Source organism: Mus caroli, unplaced genomic scaffold (genome assembly GCF_978045245.1).
Source record: "Mus caroli unplaced genomic scaffold, Mus_caroli_1 scaffold_8, whole genome shotgun sequence".
Taxonomy (NCBI): domain Eukaryota; kingdom Metazoa; phylum Chordata; class Mammalia; order Rodentia; family Muridae; genus Mus; species Mus caroli.
In genome coordinates this window covers 19,447,533-19,469,213 of record NW_028227263.1, presented here as the reverse complement: position 1 = coordinate 19,469,213, position 21,681 = coordinate 19,447,533, and positions in this window count along the sequence as shown.

Here is a 21,681-nt window from a genome sequence, read left to right as displayed (position 1 = left end):
ACTGTGAAAGTGAGCACCCTAGCAAAAGCAATGCACAGATTCAGTGCAACCCCAATGACAATATGCATGACGTTCTTCACAGAAATAGGAAGAGATTCTAAAATCTGCATGGAGCCAGAGAAGAACTCAGCGGGCCAAAACACCAGGAGTAGGTGACCCACACAAAACAGCTTCCACGGTTTTTGTATACTGGGAGGCTTTTTGTTTAGTTTCAGTACTTTTGTCTTATTGGGTTTGGTTTTTATTTTGTTTGGTTTTTGTTTTTGGAGAGAGAAAGAATATGACATTAGTAGAGGAGTTGAGAGATGGGGAAAAACATTATCAAAATATACTGTGTGAAGGGGCTGAAGAGATGGCTCAGTGATTAAAAGCACTGGCTGCTTTCCCAGAGGTCCTGGGTTCAACTCCCAGCACCTACCTGGTTGCTTACAACCATCTGTAACTCCAGTTCCAGGGCTTTTGACACCTGTCCTAGGGTTTTACTGCTATGAACAGAAACCATGACCAAGGCAACTCTTATAAGGATGGCATGTAATTGGGGCTGGCTCAGAGGTTCAGTCCATTATCATTAAGGCAGGAGCATGGCAGTGTCCAGGAAGATGTGGGGCTGGAGGAGCTGAGAGTTGCGCCTCTTGTTTCAAAGGCAGCTCAGAGAAGACTGGCTTCCAAGCAGCTAAGATGAGGGTCTCAAAGCCCATGCCCACAGTGACACACCTACTCCAATAGGGCCCCACCTTCTAATAGTGCCACTCCCTGGGCCAAGCATATACAAACCATCACAATGCCCTCCGACAGATATACAAACATATAATTCTTTGTGGTGGGACACTCTTCTCACTGGTTTGTAGGGGGACATGCTTGTAAATAGCACTCTGGAGGCCAAGGCAGAAGCACTGAAACTTTGAGGTCTGTTATTGATGTGTTCATGAATTTAGTTTGCAAGTCTTTTTTTAAAAAAAAAAGATTTTATTTATTTTATATATGTGAGTACACTGTAGCTATCTTCAGACACACCAGAAGAGGGCATCGGATCCCATTACAGATGGTCGTGATCCACCATGTGGTTGCTGGGATTTGAATTCAAATGTCCAGAATATCCAGAAGAGCAGTCAGTGCTCTTAACAACTGAGCCATTTTTCCAGCCCCACAAAGTACTTTTAAAAGTCAGGGGATAAATTGTGAGAGTCAGTTTCCTCCTTCAGCTATGTGAGGTTTGGTGATCAAACCCCTTCACATTTGACATAGCGAGCACCCTTACCCACTGAGCCATCTCAACAGTCTGATGGTGTCATTCAATTCCAGAGTGTCTGTGCTTAATTTTGTCCTTTTGTCTGAATGATATATATCATTATAGATAGATAGATAGATAGATAGATAGATAGATAGATAGATGATAGATGTATTGGGTTAATCTGTGGCTTTATATAGTGATATTTTAGTAATTTGAATTTGAAGCATATATACTTGGATATATAATGGACTCTCTCATCCGATCTGCGGATACGTGTATTTTTCAGAAAAAGGAGTAGCTTTATTTATCCTTTAATCATTCCACATATGCACACAATGGCTTATGGCCATATGGATCTTCAGCCCTCCTCAGACTTCACCTGGATGCCCTCCCGACACCCCGTCCCACCTTCATGTTCTTGTCACCCCTCCCACCGTTGATCTCATTAGGATTGCTTGCTGAGGTATGGACTGAGCCTGTGGCTCAAGGTTATGCAGATCTTTCTCAGGTAACTGCTTGAATTTTGCAGGTAACATGCATGAATTTCTTTCTGTGGAGCACACCTCAAACACAACCAGAAAGTGTTTGGTTACCGCTATAACCTTTATGCCATTAGTGCTCCAGTGAGCAACCTAGAGCCTGACAGGTGCTGTAGCAATCAGTGTGCAGTGCTGGGCAAAAACCCTGATGCTTTATCCCCAGGCCATGAGAGCTGGTCATCAGGAAGGCTATTTTCAGGCTAGTTCTAGCTTGGTTTCTGTATGTCTTGCAGTCAAAGTGTTTCAGTTTTGTTGTTGTTTGATGTTTGTTTGGGGGAGAGGTTTGTTGTTGTTATTTATTTATTTATTTATTTATTTGAAACAGGATCTTACTATGTAGCCCCAGCTGTCCTCAGACTCACTTTGTAACCAGGCTGGCCTCAAACTCAGAAAGATCCACTGGTCTCTGCTTCCTTAATGCTGGGTTGAAAGGTGTGCACCACCATGCCTGGTCAACAAAAGGATTTTTTTTTCAAGACAGGGTTTCTCTGTGTAGTTCTGGCTGTCCTGCAACTCACTCTGTAGACCAGGCTGGCCTTGAATTCAGAGATCTGCCAACCTCTACCTCTTGAGTGCTGGAATTAAAGGCATGTGCCGCCACCACCTGATAGCAACAATCAGATCTTACTATTTAGTTCTGTTGGGCAATAAGAATGATGATAATAGCTTATGTTATTTGGGGGAGACTCTCTCCAATAATTCATAAAGAGGTATTTCATGCTGGAACTGAAACTTTCATTGAATAACTCATTTCTTCTGGGGAGAGCATTGCAAAATATCCAGCCATGAAAGATAGCTGTTTTCAAATTTCTCTTTAAAAAAAAAACATATTTGGGGGCTGGAGAGATGGCTCAGTGGTTAAAAGCATTGACTGCTCTTCCGGAGGTCCTGAGTTCAAATCCCAGCAATCACATGGTGGCTTACAACCATCCATAATGAGATCTGACTCCCTCCTCTGGTGCGTCTGAAGATAGCTACAGTGTATTTAGACATAATAATAAATAAATCTTTAGGCAAGAGTGAGCAGGGTTGACTGGAGCAAGCAGAGGTCCTGAATGCAAATTCCCAGCAACCATATGATGGCTCACAACCATCAGTATGGCTACAGTGTACTCATATGCATAAAATAAATAAAAATAAATAAATCTTTTAAAAGAACTGTATTAAACAGCTTTCAAAGCAGTCAAAATAGTCACCTTCTCTGATGGTGACTATTTTGTTATTGTCTTAGGGTTTTCCTGCTGTGAACAGACACCATGACCAAGGCAACTTTTATAAGGACATCATTTAATTACATTTAATTACAGTTTTGTAGGTTCAATCCATTACCATCAAGGCAGGAACATGGCAGCATTCAGGCAGGCATAGTGCAGGAGGAGCTGAGATTTCTTTTTTTTTTTTTTTTTTTTTTTTTTTTGGTTTTTCGAGACAGGGTTTCTCTGTGTAGCCCTGGCTGTCCTGGAGCTCACTTTGTAGACCAGGCTGGCCTCGAACTCAGAAATCCGCCTGCCTCTGCCTCCCGAGTGCTGGGATTAAAGGCGTGCGCCACCACGCCCGGCGAGATTTCTACATCTTCATCCGAAGGCCACTAGGAGAATACTGGCTTCCAGGCAGCTAGGACGAGGATCTTAAAGCCCATGCCCATAGTGACACACCTGCTCCAACAGGGCCACTCCTCCAGATAGTGCCACTCCCTGGGCCCAACATACTCAAACCACAGCTAGTAACTCTTGTATTTACCCACGACTCCTTCTGTTCAACAAATACAACTTGAAATAGTTTTCTATTTAATTTTATTTATTATTTATCGTGTGTAGGCTCTTGTGCCATGGCATGAATGTAGAGTTCAGAGGACATCTATGTGAAATCTCCTTCCACCTTTAAGTGGGTTCAAGGAATTGAATTCAGCTTGTCAGCCTTGTGTGAAAAGTGCTTTGCCATCTCACCCACCCCCAATTATTTCAAAATAACCTCATAACTCACACCTGTAGTTACGTATTTAATAACCATTTGAACCTTGTATCCATAGCCCCACCTTTTGGCCGCCTGAGAACTTGATTTTTTCCAGATGGCATTGCAGCACGCCAAACAGACTCCCGTGGACACCATAGTTCTGATGCATGGATACAGATACCAGCCTCTCTCCTAGAGAAGGAAAGACCTCCAAACCCAATGACCCAGTTCATCAGAAAGCAGTTGGCAGATGTGAATCCAATGTTCATTATATGTCTCCTCATCTATTTCCTTTCCTATAAAATTATTTATCAATTCCTTTAAAAATATAAAACAGCTGGGCGGTGTTGGTGCACGCCTTTAATCCCAGCACTTGGGAGGCAGAGGCAGGCGGATTTCTGAGTTTGAGGACAGCCTGGTCTACAGAGTGAGTTCCAGGACAGCCAGGGCTACACAGAGAAACCCTATCTCAAACAAATATATATATATATCAAACCAAATGTGGTGCCACATGCCTTTAACACTCGCACTTGGAGGCAAAGACAAGATGATCTCTGTGAGTTCTAGGCCAGTGTGGTCCAAGTAATGAGTTCCAGGACAGCCAGTGAGAGTTCCAGACAGTGAGATCCTATCTTGAAAAAATAAAATAAAATATGAATAAAAAGACTGGAGGCACTGGGTCATACATAGCTCAGGCTGTGCCCCTTTAGTTCCTTACCAGGTACAGCTGCAAGGAGATGACAGGCCATCTTGCAGTGACAAAGGGCAGAACTTTCCTCCTTCTCCTTCTGCTGTCTGGGAATCAGAGGCAACGGGTCTACAGTACATGCTATGGGCTACTTAGTAACTACATGGGATGAGACCTTCTCTTCTGTTGCAAACCTGTGAGAGAGGAAACTGCCTCCGATTGGAACTGAGCACTATGAAGAATTCCCACCACAGTGTTTCTCCTAACTTCGTAACCAAATGGACAATCTGACTCAGAATCCCCTTTTTGCATAAAACCTTATATTGACCTAAAGTACACAGTATTTAAAAATTGCCATCCAATCATAAAATATAAATTAAAACTAAACTTTTCAGGTGATGGGGCTGGAGAGAAGGCTCAGCTGTGTGGAGCACTTACTGTTCTTGCAGAAGACCTGAGTTTGGTTCTCAGCATCCATACTGGCTCACAACCATCTGGAACACCAGTAGCAGGGGATCCAGTGCCCTCTTCTGGCCTAATCAAGCATACAGACATGTAGGCAAAACACTCATACACATAAAATAAAATAAAATCTTAAATATATTAGACATCAAATTATGTGAAGAAATGTATTCTAAAAAGATAAACCAGCAAACAGAATTGCCAAGTGAATGGAAGAGAGTATCAGTAGCTTTAGGTGTGACTTGGTGGCACAGCATTTGCATAGCACGTGGAAGCCTGCATTTGGTCCCTAGCATCCCACTCAAACTAGTACAAAAGGAAAAGGAGAACTTTTACTTATTGAAACACGGTTTCTCTGTGTAGCCCTGGCTGTCCTGGAACTCCCTTTGTAGACCAGGCTGGCCTCGAACTCAGAGATCCACCTGCATGTGCCTTTTGAGTGCTGGGACTAAAGGTGTGTGCCACCATGTATGGCTGCATCTTTAATCTATACAACCCTGAATGAGTAGCCATGTTCTATTCTTAAATATCTTCCAGATTATTTCACTTTTCAGCTGTGAGTTTATACGATGACATCACTGCCGCTCAATGTATGACAGGAGAATACTCAAGAATATTATAATAATTTGTAGAGATTCTGGGTAGAGTGTGTGTGTGTGTGAGAGAGAGAGAGAGAGAGAGAGAGAGAGAGAGAGAGACACAGAGACACAGAGACACAGAGAGAGAGACAGACAGAGAGAGACAGAGAGAGGAAGAGGAAGAGAGAGGGAGAGAGAGGGAGAGAGAGGGAGAGAGGGAGAGAGGGAGAGAGGGAGAGAAGGAGAGAGGGAGAGAGGGAGAGGGAGAGAGATATGTTTATTGGGGAATTGGGGACTAGGGCATCAGTCCTTCTTGGCCCAGATGTTCCCATCATGACCCCCAGATGCTAAGCATAAACTGTGAGGTTTTAGTATTCCCTCACTGGGTTTCAGTCTTGCTTTGGTCTGGCCATTCCATGATATGACACCATTTTTCCCTTTTGGAATGGCATGGTGGTTTGAATGAGATTGCCCTCATAGGCTTATATATTTGAATATGTGGTCCTCGTTGGTGGAACTGTTAGGTGGCCTTGTTGAAGGAGGTCACTGGGGTTGGCTTTGAGTTCTCAAAAGCCCACACTATTCCCAGTGTCCTCTCTCTGCCTCCAGATTTCGGATCAAGATGTGAGCCTGTGCTGTTCCTACTGCTGAGCCTTTGCTCCCTCATCATGGACTCTCGTCCTCTAAAACCATAAGCCCAGTAAAATTCTTCAATAAATTGCCTTGGTCGCGGTGTTTTGTCACAGCAACAGAATGGTAATCGGGACAAATAGGAGTGTTTGTGTGCACCATTGTGTGCTGGAAAGCTATGACCACCTTTTTATTTTATAGAACCTCACTGGTAAGGGAGTCCCTTGAGTCTCCAGTGAGACTTATACATTATAGGAATTGTTTTAAAACCATGGGGATTTTTGATGTTCGACTAGATGCCTTTTTCTTGTATCATGAAGTGGACATGAGCCTGTGGAGACAAAGGAAGGAAAACTATGACTTTGAGTGATATGTTTGAGCATCAAGTTGACAAGAGGTGGAGTTGCTCTGATTAATGTCAACCTGGAAGATCAGATTAGTTTCTGGGCATGCCTGTGAAGGATTAATCTAATCATATTAAGTTAACTGAGGTTTAGTAAAGACCCTTAACTGGGCTGGAGAGATGGCTCAGCAGGTAAGAGCACTGACTGCTCTTCCGAAGATCCTGAGTTCAAGTCCAAGCAACCACATGGTGCCTCACAAACACCTGTAATAAGATCCTCTGGCATGTCTGAAGACAGCTACAGTGTTCTTATGTATAATAATAAATAAATCTTTGGGCCTGAGTGAGTGACTGGAGCGAGTGAGGCCTACCAGGGACTGAGTGAGCAGAGTTGACCAGAGCCAGCAGAGGTCCTTAAAAAATTCAAGTCCCAACAACCACATGAAGGCTCACAACCATCTGTTCAGCTACAGTGTACCATATACATAATAAATAAATAAATAAATAAATAAATAAATAAATAAATAAATAAATAAGATTTATTGTTTTTTGAGACAGGGTTTCTCTGTGTTGCCCTGGCTGTCCTGGAACTCACTCTGTAGACCAGGATGGCCTCGAACTCAAGAAATCCACATGCCTCTGCCTCCCAAGTGTAAATAAATCTTAAAAAAAAAAAGAACAAAAAACCTTAGCTGTCAGTGGCAATGTCCCATGGGCTGGCGTCTGAGACTTAGTCAAAGGGAGACATCTTCCCGGACACTAATGTTCATTTCCCTCTTCTTGCTATCAGTGCAACATTCATGGCCAGCTGACCTCCTGTTCCTGCCACCATGCCTCTCTGTGTTTATGGAACCCCCCTCCCAAACCGTCAACCAGAATAAACCCTTCCTTCTTAAGTTGCTTCTGGTCCAGGATTTGCTCGTGGCAATGAGCAGAGGAACAAATACCCTCCACAGTTTACATCAGTCTCAGCGTTCCTGTCTTCCTGATGCCTCCAGAATGGTGCACTAAACTCTGCAAACAGCTTTTAAGATGTCTTTAGCCCACAGTGACAAACTCCTCCACATTCCTTCTACAAATCAGTCCCAAAGGCTGTAAACCACAGGGTCAGGCTTATAACAGCAGCCTGCCCTCACTTGGCAGCAGCTTCTCCATTCATTTATTACATTATCACTGTGACCAATGCTAGATCAGAAGCAAGGGAGGAAGGGTCACTTTTGGCTTACAGTTTAAAAAAGCAACCAGTCTGTGTTGGCGGAGAAGGCAGAGTGGCTGGGGTACCAGGTGGCTTTATGTGTCTATTGATCATATCGTTATATTAGTGATTTTAATCCAGTAATATGCAGGCCTCCACTATTTTTGGAGTCCTATGGTTAAAGTGGGTCCTGTCATCTTTTTTTTTTTTTGCTTAAAAGCTGCTCTGATGTTCTAGCCATAGGCTCCATCGTGTTGCATTTTTCTCCCAGGTGAACTCTGCACAATAGCTCAAGACATAATTCTCCTGCCATGACCAGGCACCACAACACTTCTTCATACGAGATATCACGTCTGACTAACTGACAACCCATAAATGGCTACTCAGGAGCATTCTCAGGATCTTCCTGGACAATGTTAAGGTGTCTTGGTTTAAAGTTGAGTCCAGTCTAAAGTTGGACAGTGTAAAATACATTGTGAGAAATGACACGGGTTCCTTCTGTATCGTTTAAGTAGTACCTCTGTCAATGCTCGATTTTACCAGCAGGTGGCAGTGTCTACCCTTTCTGGAACCGTGGTCTTCCCACTGAAAGCGAGTTTTAGAAGCAAGAGAGTTCCTGAGTTGTAAATGAACGGCATTTTTTGAAGAAATTTTCAGAGATGATGCAGTCTGAGGCGATGTAATCAGACATCATAAAGTTACAGAACATTTCAACATGAGACACCACAGAAACCGGATGAAACCATCCTCTTTATCATGCTGCTGAAACTCCTTTTAAAGGACAGACCAGTATCTCCAAGGCTAGCTGGGAAAGCCCCAACAGGATGAACTTAAACTAACCATTAGACAGAGTCCAGCACCGGAGGCCAATAAACAAATGTGGAAAAACACAGGTTGCCTCCACTGTGATAAAAGAATTCTGAGATTATTAGAAATCAAGTGTTTGAGCCGGGCGCAACATTAAAGATTAACTCAATGAAAAATAGTAACACCAGGCTATGACCAAAAGTACTGCTACAGCTGCTACATTGTAGCCCTGGTTGTCCTAAATCCACACCTGGAAGCCATTTTAACTTACCTAATGGCCCATTTGGGGTGGAGAAGGGCTTATGCAGCCACCTTCTTCACAGAGACACATACAGAAAACTATGTCTTCTCTGGTTACCTGCAGTATTTCCCTGTGGACCAGCTACCCCTCAGCAGTGGCTAAGATTCTGTAGAAAACCCAGTGAACTTACTAGGTTTCTATCCAAAGCCTGGGGAGAGATTACATACAAGAGTGTGGTCCATCTCAAAGCAGCTGCATCACTGGAAAGTCTCCCCAGCATAAGTGACAACTTCCCCACAGCTGTCCCCTCAATCTTGTGTCCTGTGTTTACTCAGGCCCCTCCAGAGAGCAGTGGGGCTTCCTGCAGTTAGGGCAGAGTCACGTGGCAGATGGCCATTTCCACAAGCCAATAGAATTCCTAGCAGTATTCTAAACACTTTTACCCACAGATAATGTAGGTCATCCCTCCCCATAGCAGCCTCTTTCTTAAACAGATGGCAACTGTAACAGCGGTCCAGAGCTGGTCTATGTATGTGCAGAGGTTGTATATTCAAGGAGAGCAGGGTCTCATCATGTAGACCTGACTAGCCTCAAACCCATAGAGGCCCACCTACCTCTGCTTCCTGGGTACAGGGATTAAAGGCATGGCCACCACACCTGGTCATAGAATACACTTTTAATTTAATTTTGCATTTCATACTATGCTGAAGACTGAACGGTGGCTTTGAGCATATGGAAAGTAGCTTCCCGGTGGTAAGTCCCCCGGTCCCTGTAAAGACTTTACAGTTGGTTTCATTTTGTTATGCTACAAAATGACTTAAACCGACTTTTCTAGGCTGCATGTCCTGACTAGTCTATGTTGCTATGGTTATTTTATTTCTTGCCATTTGGGGGAAGTACCTGATGGCGTACAAACCCTTGCATAACTATACATTTGTCTTGGATATAAAGCGTACAACTCATTCTTTTGATGATTTATAATTTTCTGGCAGGGTCAGGATTGAACCCCAGAGTTTTACACATGTCAGGCAAACATTCTATCAGTGAGCTACCTACCCAGCCCCACTGCTCATAATTTCAATTTTCCGGACATCCCATCTTATAGATCAGTTTCACTGAATATTAGCTTTATCTGTTCTAACTTTCTCAATGTGCGAGTGTTTATATTTCGATAGAAGAAAAATGGCTGAACTTGTATTTATGTGTACTTCGCTCTAGACAAAATCTCACCTTAAATCTCTAGAATCATTGTGTCCATCATCCAAGCAGACACAGAGCTCTAGAAAGCTAATGACAAATGAAATGAAAAATGAAGCAGCTTTTTGGCAGTTGCAGATTAGCTAAATAAAAAGGGAAGTCACAGATTCACGGGTATACTAGCTAATTCAACCTGAAATACAAGTTTAAAAAAGGGGGGGGGTGCTTTCAGGATTGAAAGCTAATAGGTAGGATCTCATTAGGCAAAATTAGGGACTACCATCATGGTTTCTCTGTTCTATAGCCCAGCTCTGCCTGATTACAAACCCAGAGAAAATCAATTACCTCAGCTGAGGACCACAAGGCTACTGTCTCCATCAGCAGCCCTGACAGATGTCTCCTGGTGTCCTCTCTTTGCCCATCCCTGAGGGAATGCGATGCCTGATGCCCTTTCTGCTGCACTATTCCATGGGATGCCACCATGTGCAGAGAGAAGTGAGGTTCCTGAAGCCACTCCCATCCTGTGCCTAGCTGGGTATGTCATCAGCTGCCTGGCCAGTGGCCAATTTTAGGAGTGGGCCAGGCCCCTGTGATAGACAATCCATCACCCCAGGGTGGGCAGCCCATCCCCTTATGTAGTTTCAGTCCCTAAGATGGGTAGGGTACTCCATCATCTCTGGCTAAGAACAAGGCCTCTTGATCAGCCTGCCCCATAGCCAACGAGGCTATGTTTTTAAGGTGCAAAGGAGTTTGTTGAAGAGCTGATATGTGGGGATAACCTGGGTGCTCCGAGCATTTGAGCTCAAGGGCAGTACCAGCAAAGTGTGTGTCATTTATTACTGAAACAAGCAGAACGTGAGATGATGTTTACAGCTGGCTTTAGCAAGCACAGGCCCAGAGAGGGGCTGCACCTGGGGTTATGTCGGATTATTTTTGGTCACATGAAAAGAGCCAAGAACATTCCTCCCAGGCCTGTGCCTTTCCCAGTGTGGACATGCCAGGGCATCCCCTCCTCGCTCTTGCTTCCAAGCACACTCAGGTGTCATAGCTTATGCAGTTCTTTCTAGACCACCTTGTGGGACAAACAGTCTCTACTGTGCCCTGTCCATAGATCACGGTATGTTCACGCCTTTCTTACCCAGGCTCCTACACCTTTTGACTGTCACCTTGAGGTTAGCACCAGACTCTGAGATGGACATTTCTTTAGTTAGGATTTCTATTGCTATGGTAAAACACTGTGACCAAAAGCAACTTGGGCATGAAATAATTCATTTTGGCATACACTCCGGTCAGGTCCTGGTCCACCGCTGAGGGCAGTGAGGCTGGGAACGTGAGGCAGAACCTGGAGGCAGGAGCTGATGCAGAAGCCATGGAGGAGTGCTGCTCACTGGCTTGCTCACTCTGCTTTCTTATGCCTTCCAGGACCACCTGCCCAGGGGTGTCATGCCCCCCTTCCCATAGGATTAGTCCTTTCTTGTCAATCACTAATTAAGACAACGTCCCACAGACTTGCCTATGGGTCAATCTTTTTTTGTTGTTGTTGGTTTTTTGTTTGTTTGTTTGGTTGGTTGGTTGGTTGGTTGGTTGGTTGGTTGGTTTTTTTGAGACAGGGTTTCTCTGTATAGCCCTGGTTGTCCTGGAACTCACTCTGTAGACCAGGCTGGCCTCAAACTCAGAAATCTGCCTGCCTCTGCCTCCCAAGTGCTGGGATTAAAGGCGTGCGCCACCACTGCCTGGCTGCCTATGGGCCAGTCTTATAGAGGCAATTCCTCAGTTACGGCTCCCTCTTCCCAGATGTGTCCTTTTTGTGTCAAGCTGACAAAAACAAAAACAAAACAAAACCATCACAATTGATCCCTTGTCAACTTGACACAGAAACATATCTATTAAGCCATAACCTCTCCTTTCTTGTTCCTCCTCAAGGTCTCATAATAATGCCAACACCACAATATAAAACACTACAACTTTTAAAAAGTCCCATAATATTTTTTTTTTTTTTTGGTTTTTCGAGACAGGGTTTCTCTGTGTAGCCCTGGCTGTCCTGGAACGCACTCTGTAGACCAGGCTGGCCTCGAACTCAGAAATCTGCCTGCCTCTGCCTCCCGAGTGCTGGGATTAAAGGCGTGCGCCACCACGCCCGGCTTCCTTTAGTTTTAAATATCATTAATATTAGATTGCCAAAAGATATTCCATGAGACTGTTGTAGAATTAAGAGTTAAAAGATTCCTATTGCACCAGATAGTTCTGTGCAGAGTTGGAGAGATGGATTCGCTGATCACTTACTGTATCTTTCATGCAAGAGCCTTTACTGTAGTCATGGTGGTCATTCCCACAGCACTAAGTGGGTAGGGTTTGTGACTTGGTATCTGTCTTAGTCAGGGTTTTACTGCTGTGAACAGACACCATGACCAAGGCAAGTCTTATAAAGTACAACATACATTTGGGGCTGGCTTACAGGTTCAGAGGTTCAGTCCATTATCATCAGGATGGGAGATTGGCAGCATCTAAGCAGGTACAGTGTAGGAGGAGCTGAGAGTTCTACATCTTCATCTGAAGGCTGCTAGTGGAAGACTGACTTCTAAGAAGCTAAGGTGAGGGTCTTAAGCCCACACCCACAGGGGTATACCTACTCCAGCAAGACCACACCTTCTAATAGTGCCACTTTCTGGGCCAAGCATATTTAAACCATCACAGTATCTAACCCCAGGAATTCCTGTATTAAGAATGTCCACCAAAGCCGGGTGGTGGTTGGCACACGCCTTTAATCCCAGCACTTGGGAGGCAGAGGCAGGCGGATTTCTGAGTTGGCTATACAAAGAAACCCTGTCTTGAAAAAACAAACAATCAAAATGAATGTCTACCTTACTGGGGGGTGGGGGGGGGTAGCACACGCCTTTAATCCCACCACTTGGGAGGCAGAGGCAGGCCGATCTCTGTGAGTTCAAGGTCATTCTGGTCTATAGAGTGAGTCCTAGGACAACCAAGGCTACACAAACAAATCTTGTCTTGAAAAAACAAAATCAAATAAACATCCACCTCTTAAACCAATTTCAGAATGGTGATGAGCGCTTGAGTTGAAGTCTGGTTCTTTGGTGATGTGGTTTTGCCCCACTGAGCAATCAGGGGAAGCCGTTTGTGTACATAAGGAAAGTCAGTGAATAGTACCATGGTGAGAATAAATTCTCCCAGAATGTACAGGATCTCCACTGTCCTTTCACTGAGGGACATATCTGCCTTCATCTACAAAATGACAGGATTTCAGAGCAGCTGTCATGCGGAGTCACCTCTGCTTCTGTGGTTCCGGTGCCCGTGAGTTAGGATCCACTCCACCAGTGAGAGTTCGATGAGGATGTACACAGAATACGTCACTGTGTGAAATTCTATGCAGCTCTGAAATCGGTCTACTCTGTGGTCTTTAATGCCAGCAGAGTTTAAGATAACTAGGGCTATAAGTGGAAACACTGAGCCTTGAAATCAAGCAACCAAAATCTTTTGTTAATAAAATAAAAGGTATTTGTTGAATTTGTCACATAACCATGAGATGGAAGAACAACCTTGAAGAAGGAAAGCAGGAAACAAATAGAGACAGGAAGCAGGGCTGTGGTCGGTACATGGTGTGTTTTATAAAAAAAGAAAAAGAAAGAAAGAACCAGGATATGTTTGGTAGAGTGAGGTATGGTGAGGTTGAAGGGGGTGCCTCTGCGGGCCCATGCTGAGGCATCCCTTCCCCCTGAGGGATCAACCATACGATGGATATAATATGGAATAGAGTTTATTCAGGGCATGGGGAATATAGCTGACAGAGTAGAGACAAAGGAGAAAGGGAGAGGGAGAGAGAGAGAGAAGAGGCCAGCCATGAACACATGGAGGGGGAAGGGGAATGGGGAGAGAAGGGACAGAGAGGGAAGAGAGTAAGAGGTTGAGAGTAAGAGAGAGCAAGAGAGTGAGGAGGGGGCAAGCAGCCCCTTTTACTGAGTCAGTAAGTCAGGCACGCCTGGCTGTTGCCAGGTAACTGTGGGGTGGAGCCTAGAAGGAATGCTAACAGGTAGAGCCCACTTAAGATGGTGGGGAGTAAACACTGCTGCCAGAGGAAGAACAGTCAGTCCCAGTGTGTTTATTCAACAAACAGAAGTGACAATGCTCTCTGAAGAAGCCACCAGGTCTGTGGCCTGATCATTAATAGGCCTCCTGGGCTCTCCCTTCTTGCCCTCTCCCATTGCTTCACCACCTTAACAAAGTAGATAACAAAGTTGAACAATATTTCATGAGCATGTGCCGGTTTAAGACGAGAATGTTCTCTCTCTTTATAGTTCATAGGTGAGGATGTCTTCTCTCTCCCTCTGACCCCTCCCAACTGTGGTGCCAAGATAGGGCAAGCCTTGAATTCCCCTGTTTTCTATTACTACAAGGAGACACCCTGACCACAGTAACTCTTTTAAAGGAAAACATTTAAATGAGGCGCTTTTTTTATGTATATGAGTACACTGTAGCTGTCTTCAGACACACCAGAAGTGGGCATCAGATCCCGTTACAGATGGTTGTGAGCCACCATGTGGTTGCTGGGAACTGGACTCAGAACCTCTGGAAGAGCAGTCAGTGCTCTTAACCACTGAGCCATCTCTTCAACCCTGAAAACATTTAAATGAGGCTGGCAGGCTTACAGTTTCAGAGGTTTAGTCCATTATCATCATAGCAGGAAGCATGGCAGCATGCAGGCAGACATGGTGCTGGAGAAGGAGCTGAGAGCTCTTCATTTGGATCCACAGGTACTAGGGAGAGACTGTAAGCCATGCTAGGCCTAGCTTGAGCATGCAAGATCTCAAAGCCCACTTCCACAGTGACACACTGCCTCCAACAGGCCCACACCTCCTAATAGGGCCATTCCTGTGGGCCAAGTATTCCCACACATGAGTCTAAGGGGATCACTCCTATGCAACTCCCCTCCCCCATTTACTGCCTTTATGTGTCTGAGTTTTTTGCCCACATCTGTGTCTGTGCACCACATGTGTGCATGGTGCCACAGAAGACAGAGAGGGCCTGCATGGTTCCTTGGATGTGGGGTTTCAGACAGTTGTGAGGTACCATATGGATGCTAAGAACCAAACTTGGTTCCTCTGGAAGAATAGCATATGTTCTTAACTGCCCAGCCTTCTGTCCAGCCCCTCTGAACTCTTATTCATTGATCAAGCTATAAAGGAAACACTGGCTGGAATCCCTCATTATTTCTGAAGCATTCGTAAATTTTCTTTTTATGGGATAGTTTTCCTTCTTTCCATTTCAGTTCTAATAGATATACTAATAGATAAGTGACTCCCATATACTAGGTTTTTTTTTTTCTTTTTTCAGGAGAATACAAAGATGAAGAGCCGATTCGGTTTGAGGGGGTCGTAGTTGAGTGGATAAAATCAGGGAACGTATCTTTCCTCTGCTTTCTCTCTTTGGATTAGTCTTTTCTCCACAATGAGGTAAAAAAAAAAAAATTTTGACTGCTTGCATTCACTCAACAATTATATGTTCAGCATCTTCCATTTTTCAGCACTATGCTGGCATCAAGACTTAGAATATTAAGTCAGTGGTGCACATGGAATTTTCTGGAATGCCTCTTAAGAGCTGGCTTCAGGGAGATAGCAACTAAAAATGCTGCACAGAAATAACGCGCTGTTTACTAGATCGTGGCAACTGCTCAGCTAGAGTGTGTGTGGGGGGCTTTAAGAGCATATGGGAAGAAAAGCATAACTCACATCGAGAGGCGTCAGTGTTTGGAAAGAGTTCCCAGACGAAGACATAAAAACAGAAACTGTTTAGCAGGAGGAATCGCAACTGTAAACATCTACAAGCAAGTGAGAGTGAGGACAGCGGGACTCGTGGAAACAAAAGGGACATGGTAAGAGTTTGTTTGTTTTTACATTGTTTCGTTTTATTTTGTTTTTTGTTAAATCTAGGTGAGGGGTGGTGTGTGATGCTCTCTACCTAAGTGGAAGTTGGTCAGAGCACAACTTCCCAGTGTTCCCTCCTTCTGCCACCAGGGGTTTGGTGATCCCATTTAGGTCATCAGGCTTAGCAGTAATGCCTTTGCCTGCTGAGCCATCTTGAAAGCCCTACAGAAATGTGGCTGACTTAAAGGCAGCTATGTTATCCAAATCCTGGATGGCTACTCAGAAAGGCTGCATCCCTGGATGTGAGACTTTTAGGCAGTTATGAATGTCAGAGACTTCCCAGTAGCCGTGCTGCTCAGCTGGTCAGTAGACTCATCTCCCCAATAGTTGTTTACTGCCCCCATAATCTTAGGGAAGGACTTGTAAATCCTACAAGTTTTAGGAACTTCCTGAAACTTGTGAGTTGTGTACTTTCTGAGTCTCTTGGAGGGAATATTTCAGGTCAGAATAAATTTATACACAACAATTTACTAGCTAGTTTCACCCCCCATTGAACTTTCTTGAGGAGTGTTTTCAGTATTTTCAGTTAGAAGAAGTCATGAACCTGTAGACTATCAAGAAAAAACAGGCAGCATCCTCCTGGGATAAGTTACTAACACACACAAACTTGCTTTACCTAGGAGTTGCTCAGGAAAGCCCTCTAAGTGAGAGACTCCATCAGCTTGGAACCTGGTGGTTCAAGAGATATATGTGCTGTGCCCTTGATGGAGTTGGCTTACATTACTGTATCCAGAAATCTGTTCTCATATTTATGACACTTTTTGCTAACTACTTTTCTCCTTTTCTTATTCTAGTTTCTTAGCCTTGCCACCAATTTACTCTAGTAAACTTTACAAATAAGGTGATTGACTCTCACTTGGAATCTTTGAAGTAAAAATCTTAGTTCTGGGGCTGGAGAGATGGCTCAGTGGGTAAGAGCACTGACTGCTCTTCCAAAGGTCCTGAGTTCAATTCCCAGCAACTACATGGTGGCTCACAACTACCTGTAGTGGGATCCGATGCCCTCTTCTGATGTGTCTAAAGATAGTGACAGTGTGCTCATATGCATAAAATAAATAAACCTTTAAAAAAAAAAAGGAATCTGAGTTCTTCTGAAACAGCAGTGTAAGAAATTAGGTTGCTCATGGCAACCATCACAAGTCTGCTTCTCAGAAGGGTAGGGCAGGATTGGCTCTCCTACCTTTGTTCCCAAGACATGCATGAAATGCTGTCCTCCAGTGACAGGAACCAGGGTCATGTCCATAGACAAAAGTGTGACAAAGGAGCCTTTCTACCTGTAAGGTAGTCTTATTTTTGAAGTCTTGTTCAGCTAAACTAGGTAATCATCTATTCTCTATTCTATACTCATCATAGAATTATTTACTCCTTATTTATAACCTTGCCTTTTCACGGTATACACCAAAACCTGTGACCATATCCCTAGATCACAAGATCCAGAAACTCAGACCCAACCTAGAATGAATGTTTCCTTTGATCATTAACTTGTCCCAAGCCCATTTCTCTTCCTAGCACAATTACCTGCTTGTAACACGTGAAAACTCACTGTGCTCCTTTCTAACCTATACAGCCCTCACTACTGTACAAAGAGGGGAGCATTCTGCTCTTAATTCTAACTTTATTATATGTTTCTGGCAAAACAACTTACGCCATCTCCTTAAACTTTCTATCAACTACTCTAACTTCCTAAAAATATTTAAATCAAATCAGGAATTCTGTAAAATCATTAATTCATCTACTGATATTGCTTTATGAAAGTTTCATCTTCATATTGATCTTCCGGAAGTTGTCCAGGAGAGTGGTCTGTCTCCCAAGAAGCTCCCTTGCCCACTGCAGCTCTTCCTGCATGGTGTCTGCCAGTGGTGCCCATAAAAGCAGGAAGATTCAGAGAGACACAGAAAAACAAATGAAAAGTTAAACACACAGAAAACAAGCATACGGGATGCCACAAGCACAGCTGTGAGTGTGGAGAAAGATGTATGAAGACAGAACCGTACATGGGGCTACATATGTACAACTCTGGCAAGATAACAGGAGAGGCGTCACCTGGGTCGCACCATGGGAGATGACATCTCACTATTGGACGGTTGTCCTACCCTTTTTTTTATGTATATGAGCGCTCTATCTACATGTACACTTGTATGCCAGAAGAGGCCATCAGATCACAGTATAAATAATTGTGAGCTACCATGTAGTTGCTGGAATTGAACTCAGGACCTTTGGAAGAGCAGCCAGTGCTCTTAACCTCTGAGCCATCTCTCCAGCCCTGTCCTTGCTATTTTTACATCAACTTGACACAATCTAGAGTCATCTGAAAGGAGGGAACCTTAACTGAGAAATAACTCCATAAGATTGGGCTGTAGGTCATTTTATTAATTAGTGATTGATGTGGGAGATCCTAGCCCATTTCAGGCTGTGCCATGCTGAGTGGTAGTCCTGGGGTCTATAAGAAAGCAGCTGAGCAAGCCATGAGAGAAAGCCAGTAAGTAGTAGCCCTCCATGGCCTCTGCATCAGCTCCTGCCTCCAAGTTCCCACCCAGTTTGAGTTCCTGCCTTGACTTCCCTCTGTGACTCTGTCTGTATATGTAAGCCAAATGAACCCTTTCCTCCCTAAGTTGCTTTTGATCATGGTGTTTCATCACAGCAATGGTAATCTTAATTAAGAGAGAGGTGAAATCACTACCCCATCATTAAAGATTTCATTACCTGTGTCTCATCATTTGCCACACACTATTATGTGTACCATCCCCTATGTCCCACCATTACAAGTGACAATGTCCCTTGCTTGCTGTTGTCTGGACCTCAACATTCACCACCTGGGCTCCATCATTGAAAGTGCGACCACCTGAGACCCACCCTTAGACATGACACTTTTTTGGCTCCATCTTTGGAGATGCCACCTCCTGGGATCCAGCATTTGAGAGGACAGTGCCTAAGAGCCACCATGGGAGATGCCATTGTCTGGCAAAATGGATCTGGGAGGAAAATCGAGAGGCTCTCTGCTGCCTCCAGTGGTAGTGTTGATCTGTCTGTCATATGCCAGGCAGCCATTTTGAAGGCACCCAACACTCAACCAGGTTTCAGATGTGTTTTCTGTGACCACTTTCTCCTCCCTCTTGTCACTTGGTCATAATATGAAGTTTGGGTATTTAATATGATGATTTTAAAACTCAAGAGAACTTCCTCAGGTTGGGCCACAGGACAGCATTTGGGGTATGTACTCAATGAGGCCCTGGCTTTAATCCTCAGCACCAAAACAGGAACAGCGAAAGTTTCTTCATAGATGCTTGAGAGTCTATGTAGCCCAGGCTGTCCTCCAAATGGAGATCCTCCTGCCTCTGCCTCCAGAAGGCTAAGATCACAGATGTGCACCTCTATAGCCAGACCAGCCAATGCAATTGCTCCCTGTCTCTTCAGCTGGATCAGCAAAACGGGTGCTTCTGATAAATACCTGCTTCCACCTCTGCCACCTGAATCCTCACCCCTGGGCCTTGCACTGGCTTTCCAGCCTTCATGGGTCCTGACAAGGATATCTTAGTCTCAGTGAGAAGCAGTTATAGAGGTGAGCACATCACCTCTCCACAAAAGGCTGGAATGTTAGGTCTAAAGGAACTGGGACCTTGTTGGAAGGGACCATGCTTTGTCATCCTGACCACCCCCACTGCTGTCAAGGTCGATGGCATCTGTCCGCATCTGGATATATTATTGCCAGGTCAAGCACATCACAGGGGACAAAGACCTGGCTGCAGAAAAATGGACTGTCACAATGCCTGAGAAGATCCACCAAAGATAAAACCGACAGGGTTGTAGACTACTACTGTTTTGTGTGACTGTATTTAACTCCTGCTCTTTTGTAGGATGTATGTCTAGATCCCCCTTAAGAGCAGATGCAAGCTTGTCACAAGTGTCTCATCACTCCCAGCCATCACTTCTCCAGGTGAGTGTTCCTTTCTTTACCTCCTGGTTGAAACTGATTGTTTTACAAGTGTGCTGATGGGTGGCACCCCTTGCTTGCCTATTTGGCAGGTGCATTAATCCCCAAAAGTCTGTCTTGATATCCCCGTTCCCTGGACGTGCCTTTATAATGTACCAGTAGGGAGAAAACACACGTATGCACAGACACAGGCCCTTATATCCTGCATAGTAAATTTAGGATTGGGGACAGCTTGAGCCACCCTCAGGGCAACAGGCAGAGCAGTGGCTGATATCAACTACAAAAACTTAGGACCTCAAACAACCCATTTGCATTTATTTTATAAAATTTATTTGCATGAGAAAAGTCCATTGCAAAATTAAAAGAATCGTTGACTCTTGGCTGAGGTTGTCTTACAACATGGTAGGGTGTTTAACCTACTTTGTGCAGAACAAGGAGGTCACTGTAGCCTTGGGGGAAACCAGCCGCTTCTATGCAAACCACTCAGGGATATCAAGGATAATTTGGCTGAAATTTGAAAACATCTCACAGAGAGGAAATAAATGGCTCCCATATTCTTTCTTGGGTTCTTCTTGCTGTCAACCAACTTAGCTCTCCTATGTCTGCTGATTATAGTTGGCCCCTGCGTCATTAATGCTAAGGCAAGATATGTAAATTCCTACTTATGAGCTATTAGACTGGTGGTAAGTCTCAATATGAACAGGTACCCAACACAGAGTCAAGGATTGATTTGACTCAGAGTATAACTGGATGGGAGAGATGGTAGGTAAAGTAACATCAAAGGCTAACTTTATGTTTAAACGTTTAACATCTCTGTGCTTAACAGAACCATAAAGCAAAACTAGACCTCCAAACATTAAGGCTGTTAAGGGTTACATTGCTTTTTATGGCTGTTCCTGCTTCTGTAAAGAGGACCCTTCTGCTGCACCAGAGCAAATGGTAACTTTGTATTCTTTGCCTTTACAAACCCTCTCTGAAGTGGCTGGGCGCTGCATTCAGAAATCCTGAGTCTCTGTTCTCCAGGGCAGAACTGGTACCAGTGTCTGAATAAAAAGCCTCTTCTTTGTTCAAATTTATTAATAGACTGGTGAATCTCTGAATGACCCCAGACCTATAACATTTGCTAACACTACCTTGTAAGTTTTTGTGAGGGTCGAGTATGACCCTGCCTATACACCCGCATTTAGTTCCTAGTCTGCAGCAAAAAAGAAACAATACTTCTGGGACAGGACTGAAACTGGGGTCCAGGCTGTGTTTTGAGGCTGCTCTCCCTGCCCACCATTCTGTGCATGTTCTTTTGAGAAATGAAAAGCAGTCCTAGCTTCTCAGAAGGGCCCCCAGTTCGACCATTTATCTAGAAACCTGTCTATGCTTGAGTTTCCGAGCAAACTGGGAAAGTGGCCACTCTGTCTCGATGGTCAAAAGTGCGTACCTCACTTGCCGGGCGTGGTGGCGCACGCCTTTAATCCCAGCACCTGGGAGGCAGAGGCAGGCGGATTTCTGAGTTCGAGGCCAGCCTGGTCTACAAAGTGAGTTCCAGGACAGCCAGGACTACACAGAGAAACCCTGTCTCGAAACCCCCCCCCCCAAAAAAAAGTGCGTACCTCAAGATACCACAGATAATTCCACAAGGTTCTCAGGCCTTCCTCAGCCCTGTGGCTGATGCAGGTGAGGGCGAAACCTCCAGGATGCACAGAGCAACCCCCTCCAGTCCCGGATGCCATAGGACCAGATGCTGGGTACCGTTTGCCCTCTTTCAATGATTTTATTAGTGTAACCACAAGTTTGACATCTAAAGTCAATGACAAAGATTGGAAACAAGTGAATTACTAAAGTGGTCAGATTTTAAATGTCACCTTTGTTGTGTTTTATAAAAAGGAAAAAGAAGCCAGAGATATGTTTGGTAGAAGCGCGGTATGGTACAGGGGAAGGGGGTACCTTTGCAGGCCC